The sequence below is a fragment of the Serinus canaria genome, chromosome 5 (assembly GCF_022539315.1).
Source record: "Serinus canaria isolate serCan28SL12 chromosome 5, serCan2020, whole genome shotgun sequence".
NCBI lineage: Eukaryota > Metazoa > Chordata > Aves > Passeriformes > Fringillidae > Serinus > Serinus canaria.
This window is the reverse complement of record NC_066319.1, coordinates 61,838,417-61,846,679: the sequence shown is the minus strand read 5'-3', so window position 1 is coordinate 61,846,679 and position 8,263 is coordinate 61,838,417. Positions and strand designations below refer to the sequence as shown.

At 48.0% G+C, this 8,263-nt stretch overlaps 1 long non-coding RNA gene across 8 annotated transcripts in view; it reads left to right on the top strand.

Annotated features, from left to right (window-relative positions):
- Positions 1–8,263, top strand: part of LOC127059704 (uncharacterized) — a 90,000-nt gene that overhangs the window by 62,296 nt on the left and 19,441 nt on the right. The window lies entirely within an intron of this gene.

The following is an 8,263-nucleotide window of genomic DNA, read 5'->3' as shown; positions in this document are numbered from 1 at the left end:
TTGTAATAAAGGACGTTATGCAGTTACTGCGACTCTACTCTGAAATCTGAGGGGTTCTTTTCCCTAAGTACCTTCAGTTTTAATAAGCTCTGGGGAATGAATGCAACGAGCATTTTATTAATGCAGTTCAGCTACTCAAATTCCATTTTACTCTGTGAATGATTGTGCTGACAAAGAGCAGCTCCGGGTCCCTCCTTTCCCTTGGAAGCTCAGAACCGGATGAGCAGGAAATATTTTGGAGCAGTTCATGCATTGAAGGTTCCTTGGAGGCGCAGGGACCCAATACTTGAAATGATGGAAAACCTGACAGGGAGACTTGAAAAGCTCCTTTGTTGCTCTGACTTTACTCCTGGTTTCCCTAAACAGGTGGAAATTACCCGGAATCAATAATGAGAGTTGCAAGGTCAGGAAGAGAGCAGCTCCGAGCTGACTCCTCGTTTCAGGGCCGATTTGCCTGGCGTCCCCGCCATCCGTTCCCGGGGCCTGAGCAGCTCTGACAGCTCATTAATTATAGAGGAGATTGGACAGTGGGCAGCAGCAGTGGCACCAGAGGATTCATCTCTGCTGTCAGCTGCCTAATGTGCATCCGCTCTCTCGGCACGGGGAAGAACACTTCCAGTAAATCTTTGTCCGTCTCCCGTCTCCAGGAAGGAAATCAGACATGACATTAACAATTGCTTCTGTATTCTCTGGGAAACACTCTCCTAAACGCCGGGCACGGGAATATATTAACAGCTCTCAGATTTCCAGTCAGCCCCATGCTCGGGGTCTGTGGAACTGCAGAGATCATTTCCCAGGAGCTGCAGAGATCATTTCCCCCGAGCTGGACAGTGCATGGGGGGATGCACGCTTCCATGAGGATGAGGAGGGAGCAGAGCAGCTCTTGTGGGGTATTTTTGGGGTCCCCTGTGGCAGGAAGGAAATGATGAATCTGACTCCATGCTCTTAGAAGGCCAATTTATTATTATATTATATTACATATTATATTATATGATATTATATTAGTATTATATTATATTATATTATATTATATTATATTCTATTATATTATATTATATTCTATTATATTATATTATATTATATTATATTATATTATCTTATATTATATTATATTCATAGAATGCTATACTAAATCTATACTAAAGATAGAGAAAGGATACAGACAGAAGGCTTAAAAAGATACTAATGAAAATCTCGTGACTCTCCAGAGTCTGACACAGCTGATGGTGATTGGTCATTAAGTCAAAACAATTCACCCGTTGGATAAACAATCCCCAACCACATTCCAAAGCAGCAAAACACAGGAGAAGCAAATGAGATAATTATTGGTTTTCCTTTTTCTCTGAGGCATCTCAGCTCCCCAGGAGGAGAATCCTGGGCCAGGGGATTTTTCAGACAGTGTGACAGTGGCACTGTAGGAGCTGCTGGGCAGGCAGGGCTGGGGCAGGGTGGGTGCCTGGTGTCCATCAGCTCTGCAGGAGCTGCGTGCCCTGCTCAGGGCTCAGCAGCAGCCGGGATCGATGGAGCTATCAAAGCTGGGTATGGACGTGTGCCCGAGCATTTAACTGCCTTCAGCTCTCCAGCAAATCCAGGGGGGCTCTCTGCAAAGCCTCTGGAATGTTTCACAGGCACTGCCATGCCAGGCCAGCCCTCAGCTTCCCATTCCTTCGGTTTCCCCCTTGATGGAGGCAGGAGGTGCTGAGCCCTTCCTGAGCACGGAGGGCACGCACAGCTCCAAGGAACAGCTCTGGCTTTCCAAGAAAGGAGGACCTGAGCCTTGTCTGACTCCAGGAACTGCTTCAGGTAAAATCCTGAGAAGTTTCTCACTCTCTTCTGAAGCTTCAGCAAAAATAAATGAGAATATTGAGAATTCAGCTCATCTGCCAGAGGGCTGTGTGCAGTGCTGAGCTGAGAGCAAGCACTGCTAAAGCTCCACCAAGTGAGAGTGAAAAATAAAGGCACCAGGTATTTCCAAAGGTGTGTGTTCCCTCTTCCAAAGGTGTGTATTCCCACTTCCAAAGGTGTGCGTTCCCTATTCCAAAGATGTGCGTTCCCTATTCCAAAGGTGTGTGTTCCCTATTCTAAAGGTGTGTTCACACTTCCAAAGGTGTGTGTTAATTAAATTTTATTTTATTTTATTTTATTTTATTTTATTTTATTTTATTTTATTTTATTTTATTTTATTTTATTTTATTTTATTTTATTTTATTTTATTTTATTTTATTTTGACCCCACCCTGGGCATCCCTGGCAGTGGTGTCCAAACCCTCCTGGAGCTCTGGCAGCCTCAGCCTGTGCCCATTCCCTGGGGAGCCTGGGCAGTGCCAGCACCCTCTGGGGGAGAACCTTTCTCTGATCTCCAGCCTGAGCCTCCCTGGCCCAGCTTCACACCAAAAAAAAAAAGGCAAAAGTCTGTCTTGACCCAATTTCCAACTTTGAACAGTAGAAGCAAGGTGATTTTGACAGAGGATGCTCCAACCTACTCCATGAAAGGCAAAAAAATATCCAGGTTGGAAAGCAAGCTAAATAAACCCACATTAAAGATGGTTTGAGGGTTGCAGGAGAAGGGTTGTTTCCTTGCTTGTGCATTAAAACAGTGAGGAGCAATGCACAACTCTGGTAAGAGACTCATTCCTGGAACTTTTTAAATCAAATGTGATTTTTGTCACAGAAGTGCTCACTTTGAAGCAGAACCTCCTTCAGAGAATCCCTCCGGTTATAACCACATGGAAATGACTCATAAAATACATAACTATGATCAAAATGGTCAAAAAACTCCTTTAATTCCTGAGTTGGGTGGTCCCAGATGCACAGTGGCCACTCTGGGATGAGCTAAACCAGCTGAAAACGTCAGATCCTCACATGGCACCACCACAACTTCAGTATTCCCCAGGGACAAGCAGAACCATCCCATGCCATCCCATGGATCCCATCCCATGGATCCCATCCCATGCCATCCCATCCCATGGATCCCATCCCATCCCATGGATCCCATCCCATGCCATCCCATGGATTCCATCCCATCCCATGGATCCCATCCCATGCTATCCTATCCCATGCCATCCCATGCCATCCCATGCCATCCCATCCCATCCCATCCCATGCCATCCCATGCCATCCCATGGATTCCATCCCATCCCATGGATCCCATCCCATGCTATCCTATCTCATGCCATCCCATGCCATGCCATGCCATCCCATCCCATGCCATCCCATGCCATCCCATGCCATCCCATGCCATCCCATCCCATCCCATCCCATCCCATCCCATCCCATCCCATCCCATCCCATCCCATCCCATCCCATGCCATGCCATGCCATGCCATGCCATGCCATGCCATGCCATGCCATCCCAGGAACTGCCCCAAGGCACCAGGACCACACACAAACTGGGGTTTGGGCAGGACACTGCTGGAGGAGCTGTGTGGGACATGGCTGTGCCCTGTCCCCATGGAAATCTGGGGACTTTTCCTGGGTTATTGTAAAATCTCTCTCCCAGCCACTCCAAATCCTGATAAGGTCCCCAAAATGCCAGATCAGCTCCATTTACATTTATCCTCACTGTTTTTAAGGGCTCTGATAACAACCTGGCAATACAAAATAAACCAATGTTTGATTTGCCTGACACTGTATTGGAAATCTTAAGTTGATCTTAATTCATCCCTGTTAAAATTTGTTACTGCTCCGAATTGCTCTATGGAAATATCAGGTTCAGTTTCTATGACAACAAGAGTCATAAATGCCAAAATTCTTCCTGTTCCCTTTCTGTTTTCAGCTTGACAATCAGCCTTTTTTTTTTTTTTTTTCATTATTTTAAATTAACCTCTCCCTTTCCCCTGGAAATGAATAATCCAGACAGATCCTGCTTTCCCTGCTGTGTGCACAATGCCCAGTTGTTTCAGCACAGCCCATCTGTGGCTGGAGAACTGGAAAAAACTCATCCTCCTTTCCCCAGGGACCATTCAGGCCCTGGAAATGGATGGAGGGTGGGAAAAGAAAGCCCAAGGAGGACCCCAGGGAATCAGGGCTCCTCCACAGGCCCCATTCCAGTCAGGAATGTGAGGGGGGCACTGAGGGCACCCTGTGCCAGAGGCAGTGCCCGGGGCTGGCACAGGTGGGGCTCCCGGTCCTGTGAGCTCCCAGCTCAGCCACATCCAAGGACAGGATGGACAGGATGGGATGGATGGGACAGGATAGACAGGATGGATGGGCCAGGATGGACAGAATGGATGGGACAGGACAGAATGGACAGGATGGACAGGATGGATGAGACAGGATGGACAGAATGGATGGATGGGATGGACAGGATGGATGGGAAAGGATGGACGGGCTGGATGGGATGGACAGGACAGGATGGAACAGGACAGGATGGAACAGGATGGACAGGTCAGGATGGACAGGATGGACAGGTCAGGATGGGACAGGATGGACAGGATGGACAGGTCAGGATGGACAGGATGGACAGGTCAGGATGGGACAGGATGGACAGGATGGACAGGACAGGATGGACAGGATGGACAGGTCAGGATGGAACAGGATGGACAGATCAGGATGGACAGGATGGACAGGATGGACAGGACAGGATGGACAGGATGGACAGGTCAGGATGGGACAGGATGGACAGGATGGACAGGTCAGGATGGAACAGGATGGACAGATCAGGATGGACAGGATGGACAGGATGGACAGGACAGGATGGACAGGACAGGCTGGACAGGGCAACAGCAGCTGCCCACATTTTCCAGAAAAAATACCAGCCAGCCCCTCGATCCTGGAGCCACCACCACCATCCTGGAGCCAGCCCCACCCTCCAGCTGCTGGCAGAGCTGGGAGCACCGTGACATTCAGTGCTCCTGACTGAAATAGGACAGGGCTGGGCTGCAAACACACAGAACATTTCCAGGGCTGGGCTGCAAACACACACACACAGAACATTTCCAGAGCTGGGCTGTAAACACACACAGAACATTTTCAGTGCTGGGCTGCAAACAAACACACACAGAACATTTCCAGAGCTGGGCTGCAAACACACACACACAGAACATTTCCAGTGCTGGGCTGTAAACTCACACACAGAACATTTCCAGTGCTGGGCTGCAAACAAACACACACAGAACATTTCCAGAGCTGGGCTGCAAACACACACACACAGAACATTTCCAGAGCTGGGCTGTAAACAAACACACACAGAACATTTCCAGTGCTGGGCTGTAAACAAACACACACAGAACATTTTCAGTGCTGGGCTGCAAACAAACACACACAGAACATTTCCAGAGCTGGGCTGCAAACACACACACACAGAACATTTCCAGAGCTGGGCTGCAAACTCACACACAGAACATTTCCAGAGCTGGGCTGCAAACAAACACACACAGAACATTTCCAGTGCTGGGCTGTAAACAAACACACAGAGAACATTTCCAGTGCTGGGCTGCAAACAAACACACACAGCATTTCCAGTGCTGGGCTGCAAACAAACACACACAGAACATTTCCAGTGCTAGGCTGTAAACAAACACACAGAGAACATTTCCAGTGCTGGGCTGTAAACAAACACACAGAGAACATTTTCAGTACTGGGCTGCAAACAAACACACACAGAACATTTCCAGAGCTGGGCTGTAAACACACACACACAGAACATTTCCAGTGCTGGGCTGCAAAAACACACACACAGAACATTTCCAGTGCTGGGCTGCAAACAAACACACACAGAACATTTCCAGTGCTGGGCTGCAAACAAACACACAGAGAACATTTCCAGTGCTGGGCTGTAAACAAACACACAGAGAACATTTCCAGTGCTGGGCTGCAAACAAACACACACACAGAACATTTCCAGTGCTGGGCTGCAAACAAACACACACAGAACATTTCCAGTGCTGGGCTGTAAACAAACACACACAGAACATTTCCAGTGCTGGGCTGCAAACAAACACACACACAGAACATTTCCAGTGCTGGGCTGTAAACAAACACACAGAGAACATTTCCAGTGCTGGGCTGCAAACAAACACACACACAGAACATTTCCAGTGCTGGGCTGCAAACACACACAGAACATTTCCAGTGCTGGGCTGCAAACACACACACACACACAGAACATTTCCAGTGCTGGGCTGTAAACAAACACACAGAGAACATTTTCAGTACTGGGCTGTAAACAAACACACACAGCACTTCCAGTGCACAGGGCTCTTGTGTCCCTCCTGCAGCTGTTTGAGCCTTAAGGACTTTGCCAGAGAGGAATTAGAAGGACTCCTGCCCTGGCTGAGCTTCCAGAACAACCAAGGGCCAGAGCCTGAGGAAACAGCCTCAGATTGCAGCAGGGGAGGCCTAGGTTTGATACTGGGGAAATGGATCCTGGTATTTGCTTTCTGCTCTGAAAATTTTTACTGCAACAAGATTTTCTTTCATTTTCAGCTCTTAGCTGGCTGTTCATCCCCAGCACTGGCTGTGGAAATTTTCCTTCCTTCCTGCCCTGTGTCCCTGCATTGGTGTCCCCTGGGCCAGGATCAGGGACACATGGGCAGCAGCATTTCCACTTTTCTGTTCTCAGGTGAAAGCAGAAGATGCTTCACTTCTGCCAGAGGTTCAACGGCTGCTTGTGGAAACTCAGAGAAAAAAAAAAAAAAAAAGTGGATTTTCTTGCTGCTGTGGTTCATGTCTTAATCCTTTCCTTGCACTGTTCTGGGCCACTGAAGTCACTCAAGTTGAAGCCTCAAAATTCTGGGTTTAAAACCCCCTGATTTCCCCACTGCCCCCACCATCCAAGGGGATGTGGTCAGGAATCCCTGCCTGAAGCTGAGAGCAGCCAAAACGTGGCAGGTCCTTGGACCCAAGTGATTGTGACCCAAAAACCACAGCCCTGGTAACCCCTCAGTGCAGCACAGCCCGTCCTGGTGTGCTCCAGGGATCCACGGGGAAATCTGGGCTGGCAGAGGGAACAGCAGGGATTGCTGCCCTCCCTCAGGGGGAAATCTCCTTTTTGGGAGGGGCTGAGCAGCCAAAGGCAGGGATGCACAGGGGGAGCCCTCCAGCTGCAGCCCTGCATTTAATGCTCCCCATTCTGAGGCAGGTTTGCCTGCCTAGAAAAGCCTGGCACACAGGAATTATTTTTACATTTTAGGGTTTTAGTCTAATTTAGGCTGAAACCTGAATTGGTCTTTTCTTTTTCCCCCCAACAAATTGAATCAGCTTCTGTTTACATTTACATTTCCACTGAAACTTCTGCTGCTTCTCAACTCAGGGACATAATGTCTTCTCATAAAAACCTCATCAAGCATCAACTAAAATTCTTCTTCACTCTCTTTATGCTCACAAAACATTCCTTTTTTGAATACCTCCAGTAAGTGATGCTAAACTTCACCATCTGCTAAGATTTTTATCCCATTGTATTTCTTCTTTGCTCCTGAAGATGATAATTTGCTTATATTGCTGTGCCGTTCCACCTCTCAGTATTTTTACCAGGCATTATCATATCTTTGCTTCTTAATTTTAATAGTTTGCCATTAATTTACATTCTCAACGATCTGTGCAGCCTAAATCAGCAATCAGCTGCATTCAGCGCTGGGCCAGGAGTTAAGGAGTTCACACCAATAAATAGAATTTTCACCATTATTCACAAAATGCCTTTGGTTCCGTGCTGCCCCGGGGGCTGAGCTCTGCCTGAGCTGCTTTGGGCAGGTTTCAGCTGCCTGGGGAACATCCAGGTGCTCGTTCCCAGTGATTTGGGCTCAGCCCTGGGAATCCTGCCACGGATCAAACCCCCAGCCCCTGGCAGAGGATGTTTGGTGTGAAGGGTGGGCAAAGTCAGGGTTTGGCTGGGTCCCCCTCAGGACTGAGCCCTGGACACATTCTCCTCTAAATGCACAAAAATCAGCCCCAGCTGGCGTGGAACAGGAGCTGCCTGGCAGCAGGCTCGTGCCTTCCAGGGAAACAAGCTCATGGCTGAACATCCCCTGGGACAGACGTTTGAAGTGCTCTATTTTCATTAAAATAACCTTTTCAATTAAGCAAAAGGAATTATTAATATTCTGATCTATTATCAGGACCCCATTTCGAATCCATCAAGCCAACAGCATGAGTCATAATTGAAAAAAAAATCTATTTCTGGGGCTCTGTGGGTCCACAGGTGCAGCTGCAGGGGAGGAGAGGCCCAGGAAAAGGAGCAGGAGGCTTTAAATAATTCTGATTTATGGATTGGGTGATGGCAGCAACTGAATATGGCAGGCCACGTTTGGGCTTGCGCTGCCATGAAA